Source organism: Citrus clementina, unplaced genomic scaffold (assembly GCF_000493195.1).
Source record: "Citrus clementina cultivar Clemenules unplaced genomic scaffold, Citrus_clementina_v1.0 scaffold_7, whole genome shotgun sequence".
In the NCBI taxonomy this organism is placed as follows: domain Eukaryota; kingdom Viridiplantae; phylum Streptophyta; class Magnoliopsida; order Sapindales; family Rutaceae; genus Citrus; species Citrus x clementina.
Window position 1 is genome coordinate 15,517,264 of NW_006262075.1, and position 16,021 is coordinate 15,533,284.

The window sequence follows — 16,021 nt, forward strand, 5'->3', positions numbered from 1 at the left end:
TTAGTAATCTACTCATATTAGGATGACATATATTGTTGACTTTCACTACTTAAAATGAGTCATCTACAGTCGAAGGAAGGACAATTCTTTTACAACATTAGAGACTCTTTTTTTGAGAAATGAGTCATCTAGATACTAATTAGATGACTCTTTTTATGCGTCATTTTTTGTACCCAATTTTAGATTACTGCTACAAAGATGACTAATTTTATTTCATCATCATAAGGTTAATTTAAACATCATCTATAACCTTTTTTGTAGTAGTGATAATTTATATTTTTCAATTATGAGTACGAGCAACGAACACATCATTACAAGCAATATATGGCTATAATATTATCAAAACCTACGATTTTCAAGTCTCTCTACCCAAACTACTAATTAAAATTGAATGCAAGGTTTTTTCAAATATTTTGAACACAAAGAGAGATGATTTGACAAAAACAAAACACAATTTTTTTTAACTAAAATCGATTATGAAAATATTACATACCCTTTGGAGAAACCTGAATATTGAGGTTCTACAGTTGAATGAAATAAAAGTGTCAAGTATGGTGGCTGTCAAAGATAATTGGAGCTACAAATGTTGAATTTAACATAAGGTGGTGCCACTTAATTTGAAGAGGGAAAATATATTTTAATAGCCAATTTTGGCTATAAAAAGGGGAGCTTCCCGTGCATTTGTGTGTTCCCCATTTTTCTTCAATCCTCAATCTCTTTTGAAAGAGTGAGCCAAGAGTTGTGAGAGAGAGTTTAGAATGCTTAAAATCATAAAGCTCTTGAGTGATCAATGATTTCAGAGATTGTGTGTATTAGGGTTCTGGGTAAAGAGCCAAAAATATTATAATATTTGTAATTCTCATTTCACTAGTAAATATTTTCTTTTTATCTTTACCCGTGGATGTAGGATAAAAACCGAACCACATAAATTTCTGGTGTCCTCTGTGTGTGCTTATTTTTCATTTTCTTTCAATTTCATTTTAGTTGCGGCCCTATTTCACCTATTAATTTTATAACAGTAGTATTAGAGCTACTGGTTGTATTTTCTAGAGCAGGAGGGGTACTGTTCACATATACATTATTGTTCACACATATGGTACTATTTATGTATATGACACTGTTCACGTATATAGATATTGTTTACGTAAAATGGTGAGAGCAGATTTTAGCAAAAGTAGTTTGTGGTGAAAAGCAATGGCAGCAAAATATGGCACTGTTCATGTATACAATTATTGTTTACGTGAAACGGTGGGAGCTAATTCTAGCAAAAGTAGTTTGTAGTGAAAAGAGATGGCTGCAAAATATGGGACTGTTCACGTATACAGTTATTGTTTACGTGAAATGGTAGGAGCTAATTGCTGCCAAGCAATTAGAGAAAGACCCACGGAGATAACTGATGACAAATGGAACGAGATGGACAATAATACAATTACTGATCTACACTTAGCACTTGTAGATAAAATGTTATCTAGTGTGGCGAAAAAAAGACAGTAAAGGAAATATGAGATACTCTCAAGAAACTATACGAGCCTAAATCACTACACAATAAAATCTTCTTGAAGAGAAAACTTTACACTCTTCGAATGGTAGAATCTGCATCGATGACCGACCATATCAATACCTTGAAGACTCTATTTTCAAAACTTATAATGTTGGGTCATAAGATAGAGGAAAATTAACGTGCAGAGTTTCTACTTAAGAGTCTACCCGATTTGTATGATCAACTCACCATCAATCTGACAAACAACAACCAAGCGGATAGTCTAGTCTTCGACGATGTTGCAGCCTCTGTATTAAATGAGAAGAGTAGGCGGAAGAACAAGGAAGATAGACAGGTGAGTTCGCAGCAATCAGAGGCATTATTGGTGATGAGAAGGAGATCAACATAATGCAGCCCTAGTATGAGTCACAATTATAGTAGATCAAAATCCAAAAGTAAAAAAATGTCAAATGTTACAATTGTGGCAAGAAATAACACATTAAAAAAGAGTGTTCGAATAACTAAAAAAGAAGGAAGGGTGAAGAGATTAAGTCATCAAATGATAAGAGGTATATAGAAAATACCTCAGATAATGGCGAATTTCTCTACAGCAAGGCAACAACTATTGCAGAAAGTAGAAAACGACTATCTGACGTCTGGCTTATAGACTTGGGAACTATCTGACGTATGACCTCTCGGAGAGAATGGTTCCATAAATATGAAGCTATCTCAGAAGGATCTGCATACATGGATAATGATAATGCCATGAAAATTGTTGGTATTGGTACTACCAAAATAAAAATGTTTGATGTTATGGTTCGCACAATTGAGGAGGTACGACATGTCAAAAGGCTGAAGAAGAATCTATTGTCTTTGGGATAAATAGATAGTCTTGGCTTCAATACTCATGTGGAAAATAGAATGATGAAGATAATTAGAGGCACGCTTGTATTGATGAAGGCGGAAAAGATCGGTGCTAATCTATTCATGCTTAAAAGAGGAATATTGCAAAAAGCTTATACTTGTGTCGCGTCAAATGGAGAAGAGTCGGCGATGATGTGACATCTCAAACTTGGCCACATGTCAAAACAAGGTTTAAAAATTCTCTCTGAGCAAAAGTTGCTTCTTAGGTTCAAATCGGTTAACTTACCGTTTTTATGAGCACTGTATTCCAAGTAAGTAGCATAGATTGAGGTTCAACAGATTCACCGCCAGAAGTAAATACATTCTAGACTTAGTTCATTCTAATGTTTGAGAATCACCAGACATATCTATGAGAGGTGCAAAGTACTTGATGACTTTTATTGATGATTATTTTAGGAGATATTGGGTGTATCCAATCAAGAAAAAGTCATATGTGTTTCCAGTGTTCAAAGAATTTAAAGCGCAAGTTGAACTTGAATTCGGGAAAAGATCAAGTGCTTGAGGACAAATAACAATAGAGAATATACAGACGACGAGTTTCTTACTTTCTATAAGCAAGAAGGTATTCAGAAATAGTTCACGATGGTATACAATCCCCAGCAGAATGAAGTGGCGAAGCGGATGAACATAACTCTTGTAGAAAGAATAAGAGCTATATTAAGGATTATTGGTCTACCTAATGCATTTTGGGCAAAAATAGCCAAAACTAGGGGTGGGCAAAGTCGGTTTGGATCGGTTTGAGACATATTCTCAAACCAATCCAAACTTATCGGTTTGAAAATATTTCAAACCGATATCAACTTAAAAAATTTTCAAACCGAACCGATCCAAACCGACTGGATCGGTTTGGATTCTCGGTTTGAGTTTATTAGCTAAAACCTACTTCTTTTTTATTATTTTACCTAAATTATTTATTTTTTTTTTGTGTCCGTAATCCAAATTGATACCTCTTTTATATTATTCATATCTACTTTGACATCTAGATAACAATTCAAAGATACATCCATACAAGTTTACAACATAATACATCCTAATAAAGAAGTTCTTAACCTATTCATTCAAAACAAACTCACAAAATTAAAATAAAGTTGAACATCATTTGACAATTAAAATATTGTGCATCTTGTCCGTCAAAACTTATGGCCTAATTAGTTTTGATTTCTGAAAATCTGCATAAAATGATAAATATAATTAGTTAGATTGCTTAACTTAGAATATAATGTAATTATATAATATTTTTGGATTGGATCGGTTTGAATCGGTTTGGAATCCTTCCAAACCAAAATCCAAATCAAGTGATGTCGGTTTGCAATCCAATAAACCGAAACCAGTTTTTTTACTAATGAAACCGATCCAAATGGTCGGTTTGGATCGGTTTGAATCGGTTTGGTTAAAATATGTCCACCCCTAGCCAAAACTGTTTGTTATGTGGTTTATCGATCTCTATAAACAACAATCGAGTTGAAGACACCGATGAAAGGAATGGAAAGCCAACTGATTACTTTCATCTACATGCATTTGGATGTCTTGTGTATGTGATGTACAATGCCCGAGAAAGAACAAAACTAGATCCAACATCCAGGAGGTGTATCTTTTTAGGGTATATTGATGGAGTAAATGAGTATCGTTTGTGGGATACCACTGCTCACAAGATAGTCGTCAGCAGAGATGTTATATTTGTAGAAGATCAACTACAGAGGAAAGATGAAAATGATAGCATTGTGAAGGAATAGTCAGAGACTGTATCGATACATGTGGAAAATAATCCAGAAGATTCATATTCTTCTTAAATAGTACCAGAGCACGAGGAACAAGAACAAGTTGAGTCTGAGGCCCTAGAAGTTTGATGGTCAACTCATGAGAAATGAATGCCAGCACCAGACCATGAGGAACAAGAACAAGTCGAGTCCAAGGCCCTAAACGTTCGACGGTAAACTCATGAGAGACGAATGCCAGCATGACACTCAGAGTATGTTACAGAGATTAATATTGCATATTGTCTTCTGACAAAGGATAGAGAGTCATCAACTTTCCGCGAAACTTTAAATAGCTAAGATGTTGCTTTTGTGGACGGCAGTAATGTAAGAAGAAATCGAAGCTCTACACAAGAATAAAACTTGTGAACATGTACAACTACCACATAGAAGAAAAGCTATTTGAAATAAATGGGTCTATAAGATCAAGTGTGATAGTAAAGACCAAGTGGAGCTATATTGTGCACTATTGGTGGTGAAAAGATATGATAAAAAAGAAGGTATTGACTTCAACAAAATATTTTCTCCAGTGGTTTGACTTACAACAGTCAGAGTAGTCTTGGTGATATGTGCTACATACAACCTACATCTAGAGCAGTTAGGTGTGAAAACTGTATTTCTTCATAGAGAACTTAAAGAAGAAATTTATATGCTCTAACCAAAAGGTTTTACTGAAAAAAGAAAGGAGAACTTAGTTTGCAGGTTAAACAAATCTCTATACTGTCTCAAACAGGCGCCGAAATATTGGTATGAGAGATTTGATTCCTTTATATTGAGCCTTATATACAGTAGACTTAGTTCAGACTATTGTGCATATTAAGAGGGTTTGAAGATAATAATTTCATTATTTTGCTATTGTACGTGGATGACATGTTAGTAGCAGGCCCCAACAAAGATCTAATCTAATAATTGAAGGTACAGTTGGTTAGAGAGTTTGAAATGAAGGACTTGGGACTAGCAAACAGGATTTTAAGGATGCAAATTCTTCGGGACAGAAATAACATGAAGATTTGATTTTCTTAGAAGAATTACTTGAAGAAAATCTTGCGGCGCTTCAATATATGAGTTTGTACGCCAATTTCTACTCCACTTCCTATTAATTTCAGGTAATCCTTAATTATGTGTCTTAGCAATGAAGTAGAGAAAAAGAAGATGTCTTGATTACTGTATGCATCAACAATGGGGAGTTTGATGTTTGCTATGATATGTACAAGACCATACATTGCACAAGCAGTGGGAGTGGTATCCTGGAGGAGAGCATTGGAAAATTGTAAAAAGTATTTTGAAGTACATCAGAGGAACCTCAGATGTTGCAGAGGATCATAATTTACTGTCAGAGACTATATAGATTTAGATTTTGCAGGAGACATTGATAAAAGGACATCTACTACTAGTTATGTGTTTACACTTGCAGGAAGAGCTGTAAGCTGGGTTTCGAAACTGCAAACCGTTGTGACTTTATCTACAACAGAAGCAGAACACGTGACAGCTATATAAGCTTGCAAGGAAGCTATTTGGATACAAAGGTTAATGGAGGAGTCGGGCTCAAACAAGAGAAAATTCATGTGGTTTGTGACAGTCAGAGTGCCTTACACATTTCAAGGAATCTATCATTTCATTCAAGGACAAAACATATAGGGTTACAATACCACTTTGTTAGAGAATTAATGGAAGATAGAAGTGTGGATTTGTGGAAAATTCATACCAAAGAGACCCTAGTAGATGTTATGACCAAATCAATCAATACTGAAAAGTTTGTATGGAGTAGATTCTTTTGTGGCCTTACAGAGACATAAGCAATATGATAATGGCAAAGCAGAAAGGATGGTGTTGAGATATGATTGGTTTTCAATCAAATCTCCAAGTGAGAGAATGTCAAATATGGTGGCTGTCAAAGATAATTAGAGCTACAAATGTTGAATTTAACATATGGTGGTCGGCATCATAACAATTGAAGAAAAAAAATGGCGGCACATGGCTTTGACAAGGAAGAAGCCACAAGAAGAAAAAAAATTAAATTAATATAACAACTAATTTGGCCAAATTGATAACGCGGTGCCGCTTAATTTGAGAAGGAAAAATATATTTTAATAACCAATTTTGGCTATAGAAGGGGGAGCTCCCCATGCATTTGTGTATTCCTCATTTTTCTTCAATCCTCAATCTCTTTTGAAAGAGTAAGCCAAGAGTTGTGAGAGGGAGTTTAGAGAGCTTAAAATCATAAAGCTCTTGACTGATTAGTGATTTCAGAGATTTGGTGTATTAGGATTTTGGGTAGTGAGGTAAAAATATTATAATACTTGTAATTCTCATTTCACTAGTAAAATATTTTTCTTCTGTTTTTACATGTTAACGTAGACTAAAAACGGAACCACGTAAATTTCGGGTGTCCTTTGTGTATGCTAATTCTTCATTTTCTTTTAATTTTATTTTAACTGCGCCCTGCCTCACCCATGAATTTTAGAAGAAAAAGGTGCACAAAAAGCACAAATTTTATTAATTTGGAAAGAAACTATTAATAACAGTACAGTACGATAGGATTGAGTGTGTGGAAAATAGGAGCAAACCAAGGCCACATAAGTTTATTATTTTGGAAGCTATGTAATTTTATTATTTTGGCATCAATAATTGCACATTGTAAAGATGGGGTGAAAGTCTTGGCTGAGCCTTGGGTTGGCAAAAGTCCGGGTCGGGTCCGGGTTTGGGGTTGCTCGGGATCGACCCACATGATACACATAGCTGTCCGGACCCGGACCGTGTACGGAATTTTCATATGCGGGCCGGGCTAAGCCCGGCACTATCTGGGCACATGTTTTTTATCCGGGTTTCCTCTGCCCTCATAAATTGAATTAAAAGGGAAAAAATCATGTAATAAATTGTTACAACATCTTAATTATTTCAATTTACTTTGTAAATTTGAAGTAAATAAAATTCATTCATTTCATTCAATCTCTTCCTAAATTCATTCATTTCATTCTCCATCAAAAACTTAAATTAAGTAGCATAATAATTACAATTGACAAATAAAATACCAACTATCAATATAATATATGAAAATTTCAAAATATCAAACAACAAAGAACAAACTGACAAGACGGTTGCTGCACAAACATGGTTGTGATGTGGAGGTACTGTGCACGGTGGGTCACAGACCAGATCTAAGAAGTGGGAAAAGAGAGAGAGAAAAAAGAAAAAGGAAGAATAAGAATGAGAAAATATTTCTATTAATTTATTCTTAGATTGAGATTTAAGGTTTCTTTGTGTGTTTGAAGAGGAGGGGTGAGGGTTGTTGCTGCTGGGTGTTGGCTACTTGGCTTGGAGAGTTGAAGATGAGGGAGTTGACTTGGAGTGTTGAAGGGGAGGGAGTGGTGACTTTGTGAGTGCAAGTTTATGAAAGCTTTAGGGTTTGTAAATGTAATGTGATATATATATTTTTATTTTTATTTTTATTTTTAAAATTAAAAAATTTTAACCAGGTACTGATCCGGGTTCTGGGTTTTTGGGGTTATGCCCGGATCCGTGTCCAAAATTATCCGGGTATTAATTTTCAAAATCCGAAACCGGTTTCTTTATTAATACGGGCCGGGTAAAACCCAAACCGTATGAGCCGGGTCCGGTCCAGATCCGGACCGGACGGATTTTTTTGCCACCTCTAGCTGAGCCACAACTTCAAGTGGAAATTTTTTCTATTAGCAAGCTTAAAAACTTCCTCCATACTTAGATTATTGCTCATATTCCCAGGCAATTTCCATGTAAATCGATGCAAAAGATTAGCGAGACTTGATTGAATCACCTTCAGCCCATGACTGTAACCTGGACACATTCTTCTCCCTGCTCCAAATGGCAGGAACTCAAAATCATTTCCTTTGACATTAATTGATTTTCCAAGAAATATCTTAGGGCAAAAATCATTGCGGTTTTCCCACAGAGCAGGGTCTCTCTCTATTGACCATGTATTAACTAGTACTTGAGCGTCTTTCCCAATTACTCTTTCTAGCTCTTCTGTAGATTTGCTTAAAATTTCAGGATTTTTCACTAGTTCAGCGAAGGCCTATTCCAACGTCTCAGTCGCTCCCTCTACTAGGTCCTGTAATAATTTACAAGAAAGAGAGGAAAGAATTTGATGATCAGAAATCTTGTGCTAGAATCATATATATCTTTTAGGAATTAATTTAGTTAGAGGTAAAAACTTAGCTCAAGTGGTAAAAGCATAGCCTCACTAGAACTAAGGTCTGGTACAAGTCTGATTACATGGAAATGAGGTAAAATTCAATGCTCCTCCTAAATATAGGATTTGATGAATAAAATTGATGATTATCAAGGTTCTATTAAAGAGTGACATGCCATAAAAATATTGAACCAACAGTATCCTCAAAATTGTAGCAAATAAATTATCAATAGATATTTTTGAAAAATAATAATAAAGAGTTGAATAAGTACCACTATAAAGCCTTTGACGCCTTCTCTTTCAAGCTTAACTTCAAGATTAGGAGCATCCGCAAGCTCCAAAAGCACATCAACCATGTCGCTAGTCACATAATTTTCCCCTTTTCGTCTAACGTTATGTTCATCGATCGCATGCTCCAAAAACATGTCAAACTTCTTGGCCACGGTCTTCATTCTCCTCATATTAACCACCAAATCCGAGAACCTTATCCAAGGAATCGAATCTCGGATAACCCCATTAAGAGCAACGAATTCGTTGGCCATTTCTTTAAACTCCTGTCGTGTCCCACATTTATTCCATTTATCCATTTTCTTGCTCGTTTATGTATTTTTTTCGTTAACACCACACGGCTTATAATGTTGAGACTCACATATGCAAGATGATCCTTCAACACAATAGGCTTTCCAGATGATTCATACAAGTATTTAAGAAGCAGCTTTCAGGCGTATACTCGTACGATTTCAGGCGTTTAGCGCTAAACAATTCCATCGAGCACATTTCAGGTGCCTGACTGAAGTATGGACCATAGGACGACCATGTAATATTTGAGAAATTGTAGCCTGTGTACTTATCCACGGCCATGTTCGGCCGGTAAGAAGACATATTATCATAGGTTTGGAGGACGGACTTAGCCATCTCAATAGATGAGCCCACGATAACGGGGAATCAACCAAACTTGATCTGCGTTATGGGCCCATATTTTTCGGAAGGGCATGGAAGGAGCGTGGGGGATGTGGGCCGACGACTAGGTTGAGGATTTCCAACAAGGTAATTAGTTGGTGTTGGAAGTTGAAAGTACTGAAAACTTGATGGTATGTTGGCGTATATAGAAAGCCCAAGAAAAAGAGTACGTAGGGAATTTGGCCGCTATAAGATTACAAGATAAGATTAAAAATAAATAAAATTAAGTTCACCGCAGTTTACTAGAGGGGAGTTTAGTAAAAAACACGTTTGTTGTGCATGATTTCCACCACGTGCATGCGGACGGTTCGCATGCATGATGCCGAACTCTTACTTGTTTCATCAACCCACAAGCTAATATTGACTAATTAGCTGCGGACTTCATGGCTAATATGGCTCATTCAGCTCCTCTTGGATTGTAAGTGTTCTCTGACTCTGACCCTTCTATGGGTATATATTCTATCATTTCGCAAGACTTGTTTGGGGTTACTCAATCCCGTTTTATTTCTGTTTAGCTCGTTTTGACGAGCCCCCTCTCACCAAAAAAAAAAAATATTGACTAATTAGCTGAGCTTATTTGGAAAGACCAAAGCTGTTTCGTTAGAGCTCGGAAAAATCACCTAGGAATAGTCAAAACCCGTGTGGTGTTCTAATACCCTCATATGTGGCCTGTTTTCATCGCTCACAAATCACTATAGGTTGTAGGTATATGGGCAAAATCAATTTAAAAAAAAATTTCTCTTTAATTTATACATCCACAGCTCCCATATTTTCTATAATATTATATTATTTACTTGAATACTTATCAATACCTCGGGTCGAACCCCCCGGGAAAAAAGTTACTTTCTGTGTTTTCTTCTATTTAGTGTTTTTCCAAAAAAAAGAATTTGCTCGCCGTTTGTTGGGGGGGGCGCCCCCCCTTTTTTTTTTTGGGTTTGTGGGGGGGGGGGGGGGGGGGGGGAGAATCTGATTTGATATCTGAAATTTACCATATTTCTCACTTGCCAATGGTCCTATTTGGTAAACAAATTTACAGCACCAATGGTAAACACATACTAGGTGGTTTGAAAATTAGATTAATAGTTATATGATGAAAAAATTATAATATTTGGGTAAAAACTCATTTATTTCCTATATTTTAAAATTAGTGTCCATTTAGTCCTCGTATTTTTAAAAATATCTCGAAACATCCCTGCCGTTAAAGTATTGATACCCCTACCGTTACTTTTTTTTTAGCTTACTTTTATAATATTACCCTTTTATAATAATTTTTTTGCTTGGATATTAATAAAAATAAAATAATTAAATTACCAATTTAAGCCTAAAAATTATATTAATTTTTAATTGTCAAAAATTAAATTGTCAAAAATTGTATGCAAACTATCAAGTGTGCAAATGGTGCTTGCAAAAAAATTAATATAATTTTTTTATTTTTTAGGGTTAAATTGATAATTTAATTATTTTATTTTTATTAATGTCCAAACAAAAAAATTATTATAAAAGGGTAATATTGTAAAAGTAAGCCAAAAGAAATAAAAAGTAATGGTAGGGGTATCAATACTTTAACGGCAGAGATGTTTCGAGGTATTTTTTAAAATATAGGGACTAAATGGATACTAATCTTAAAATACATGGATTAAATAGGCTTTTACCCATAATATTTTTATTAGAATTTTTATTTATATAACAATGATAATTTTTATTTTATAGTTACATTTTTTTTTTCCTTCAAAATAGTTGTAGCTTTTAGACCATAATAATTCATTACCAAATAGGACCATAGACAAATCATGCGATTGATAATTTTCTCAGAGAAGTTGGTGATTGGACCAAATAACTTGTTATAATTTTATTTAACCAAATAAATTAATTTCAAACTAAGGATCCGGCAAAAGTTGATAGGTTTGAGCAATATTTTGGCTACAACATGAATTTCTGGTATCCGTTTTATGTCGAAAATTTAGTAAATCCAAAAGAAACTCGATTTCAATGCATGCTTAGACTTAATTAGAGCAGTCATTGAATTCAATGCACGCTTCAAGCAGTTTGAGAGCTATATTTTGTTGGATTTGATGCAGTATAAATTGATAAATCGAAGTGTAAACTTCAATTTAATCCTAATTAGATTATACACTCAAAATTGTAAAAACATTAATTTATCTCCATTTACTATTAAGAAGAAAAAAAAATCATCAAGACACTCCCATCCGCCTTCTCTTTTGAAAGAAAAGCGGAGTAAATTCAGGTTTTCTAATTTTTAAAGAATAAATTGAATATTATATTATCATTTATTTGCAGGATTAATTTAAATTTACACTAAATCCAATACTATACACACTCTAAATTTGTGCCGTATCATTTTTTATGTACAAATTCTGTTAAAGCTTGATCAAACTTAATCAACCAAGATTCCCCAAGACTGCTCTAAACACTCTGATGTTTGACTAAGAAACACTTTAAGAAACAAATAAAAGATACACAGAAAGAAGTCGAAGAACAGCAATCAACCAAAAGAAAACAGTTTAAGTGGTTCAGCCTGGAGATGGCTTACATCCACTGAAGAATAGAGCAGTAATCTTTATTCAATCACCAGAAACAAGATACAAGATTATAGATGAAGTTACAGGAATCCCTCATCGTGATTTCTTATCTCTTAAGGCTATTTATACACACGTAAAAGAGCACAGAAATCTCTCCCAACAGTCAGCTATCCTCTGTAATCCGATAACCCAGATTTTTCCCGCTCCTGTAACAAAACATAACAACCTTCTGAGACACGTGTTTGATTCACGTTAGCCAAGGCTCTAAAACGGCACTCAGCAAAGACGTATTGGTTAAGTGGAAGCACGTGACCATCACGTATTTCATTTATTCACACATGGATGATCAAACAGTTTTGTCATACGGTTTTGCATGACTTTAACCGATCAGTCGTATTCTGTTCCAATCACGAACTGACATGTCGTATGAATTTTTGGAAACCAGTTTCAGAGCTCACACTTCAACATTCTCCACCTTGAGCTTGAAACCTTCATGAATTTGCTACTCTTCTCTTCAGCTATCTGTCACTTATTTTTGACAGATTCTTGCTAGTTCTAAGCATAGCTTGAACTTAGCAGTTGTCACTGGTTTAGTCAGCATATCTGCAACATTCTTGTCTGTATGAATCTTCTGCAACTTCACTGTTGCTCTTAACACTTCCAACCTTATGAAATGCAATTTGATATCGATATGCTTGGTCTTCTCATGGTGCGTCTGATTTTTGCTCAGACATATAGCACTTTGGCTATCACAGTTTATCATTATTGACCTCTGATCAACACCAAGTTCTTTAAGCATTCCTTTCAGCCAAATGGCTTCTTTAACTGCCTCTGCAGCAGCTGTGTATTCAGCTTCTGTTGTTGAAAGTGCCACAACACTCTGCAGTTGAGCTTTCGAATTGACAGTGCAATTGTTGAATGTGAAAAGATATCCTGTAAGTGATCTTCTTCTGTCCGGATCCCCAGCATAATCAGAGTCCACATAACCAACAATCTGACTGTCATCTTGTCTTGATCCTCCATACATTAACCCATATGTTGTTGTCCCATTTAGGTACCTGAGAATCCATTTTACAGCCCTCCAGTGTTCTTTCCCAGGATTTGCCATATACCTGCTTACAACACTCACAGCATAGGATAGATCAGGCCTAGTTAAGACCATGGCATACATCAGGCAGCCTACAACACTTGCATAAGGTATATTCATCATCTCAGATATTTCAGCTTCTGTTTTTGGACATAGCTGATCTGATAATCTGAAATGAGGAGCTAAGGGTGTTTGAACTGGCTTTGAGCTTACCATTCCAAACTTATCAATTACCCTTCTGATGTATCCTTCCTGACTGAGAAACAAAGTACCAGCTTTTATATCCCTGTATAATTGCATTCCTAGAATTTTCTTGGCTGGACCAAGATCCTTCATGTCAAACTCTCCTTTAAGCTTTTGTTTCAGATCTTCAATTAAGCTCATGCTCACACTGGCAATAAGCATGTCATCTACATACAATACCAGATAAACCATTAAGCCTGAATCCTCTCTGAAGTAAACACAACAATCCAAGTTACACCTCTGAAATTTCTGCTCTGACATAAAGCTATCAAATCTGAGGTACCACTGTCTTGGGGACTGTTTAAGTCCATACAGAGATTTCTTCAGATGACAAACCCAGTCAGCCTTTGATTCATCTGTGAAGCCTTCAGGCTGAGCCATTACTATATACTCTTGTAATTCCCCATGTAAGAATGCTGTTTTTACATCCATTTGTTCTAAATGCATGTTGTTTACAGCCACCAGTGACAAGATGATTCTTATAGAGGCATGCCTCACTACAGGTGAAAATACCTCAGTAAAGTCAATCCCTTCCTTTTGAGTGAAGCCCTTTGCAACAAGTCTGGCTTTAAATCTCACTGGTTCCACTCCTGTGATACCTTGCTTGAGTTTGTACACCCATTTGCATCCTACCACTTTTTTCTTATCTGGTTTTCTTACAAGTGTCCAGGTGTCATTCTTATACAAAGAATCCATTTCTTCTTTCATGGCTTTTATCCACTGGTCTGCATTTTTTCCTGAAACAGCTTCCTTGTAGGTTTTAGGTTCATCATAGTCCAATTCATATGCTGCTGTTAATGCATATGCAATCAGATCTGCATATGCATACTTCTTTGGTGCCCTTATAACTCTCATTTCTCTATCCCTAGCCAGCTGATAATCATGCAATGTTGTTTGGTTTTCTGAAACTTCATCAGAAACTTCTGCATCTCTTTCTTCATCCTCTGATGCCTCATATGAAGTTGTATCTCCAGATTTTCCAGTAAGCTCCACCTTAATCTGATCTCTCAGTACACCAGTGTCATGGTCTGAGTTTTCAAGCCTCTGCACATGACTCTTAAGCATTTCTTGCTCATTGAAAACCATATCTCTACTGACTATGCACCTAGGTGGTTTTAGATCAGTACACCAGAGTCTATAGCCCTTCACACCCTCTGGATATCCAAGAAAGACACATTTCAGAGCCCTAGGCTCAAGCTTTCCTTGCTTTATATGTGCAAATGCAGGGCAGCCAAATATCTTCAAATTAGAATAGTTAGCAGCTCTGCATGACCACATTTCTACAGGTGTTTTAAAGTCTATGCCACTGGATGGACTTCTATTGACTAAATAGCAAGTTGTCATCAGTGTTTCAGCCCATAAGGACTAAGGAAGTTTTGAGTGAATTAGCAGACATCTTACTTTGTCCATGAGAGTTCTATTCATCCTCTCAGCAAGTCCATTTTGCTGTGGAGTGTGCCTTACAGTCTTGTGTCTTACAACTCCATTCTGAGCACAGAAATCATTAAACAATTGATTGCAAAATTCTAAATCATTATCAGTCCTTAGCCTCTTGACTTTTCTACCTGTTTGTGTTTCTACCAGTACTTTCCACTGCTTAAACTTCTCAAAGACTTCATTCTTACTCTTTAAGAGATACACCCAAACCATTCTAGAATAGTCATCAATCAAGGATAGGAAGTATTTAGCTCCACCTAAAGAAGTTGTCTGTGCTAGTCCCCACAGATCAGAGTGGATGTAATCTAAGGTCCCTTTGGTCTTGTGCACTGCAGTTTTGAAGCTAGTTCTAGAGGATTTTCCTAGGACACATACCTCACAGAACTCAACAGGACCCATCTTATCATCCCCCAAGACTCCCTGTTTTTCTAATATCTTCATCCCTCTTTCACTCATATGCCCCAATCTCATGTGCCACATTAGTGTTTTGTTTTGATTCTTGATAGTTGAGACACTAACATCCCCTGTAATGGCTGTCCCTTGCAGCACATACAAGCCATTATTCTTAGCCCCCTTCATTATCACCATGGACCCTCTAATTATCTTCATAACTCCAGATTCCATTTTAATGATACAACCCATTTGATCAAGGATCCCTAGGGATATTAAGTTTCTTTTTAGCTCAGGGACATGTCTTACTTCACTTAATTCCCTAATCACCCCATCAAACATCTTAAGCCTAATGGTTCCAAGTCCAACCACTTTACAAAGTGAGTTGTTTCCCATCATGACTTCCCCACCATTAAAAGATCTATAACTGGAAAAGAGATTTTTATCAGGGCACATGTGATAAGTGCATCCAGAATCCAACACCCACTTACCATTGGTTTGAGTTCCAGTGACTAGAAGAACACCAGCTGAGTCATAGCCTTCATCATCCTTTTCTTCTGATGCAACAACAGCATCTCCATTCTTCTTGAGTCCATCTTTTTCCTTGCTCTTTCTCTCTGGACAGTCTTTCTTGAAATGTCCCTCCTTGTGGCATTGGAAACATTTCAAATTTTTGTTCTTTGACTTTGATTTGCTGCGTTTTCTGTTCTTATTACTGTATTCCTTCTTTTCTGGTCTACCCCTTGCTGTTAAGCCTTCTCCATCTTTTACTTCTGACTTTCTTGTAACCTCTTTTGAACTGAGAGAATCTTTCACATCAGCCATGCTTATTGACTGCCTTCCATATAGTAATGTGTCCACGAAATGTTCATAAGAAGGTGGGAGAGATGACAACAAGATTATTGCCTTGTCTTCATCTTCCAGTTTCACATTGATATCTTCCAGATCAAGGATGATTCTGTTGAAGTTATCAATGTGATTTGCCAGAGAGCTACCCTCCTCCATCTGTAATATATACAACCTCTTCTTGGTGCAAAG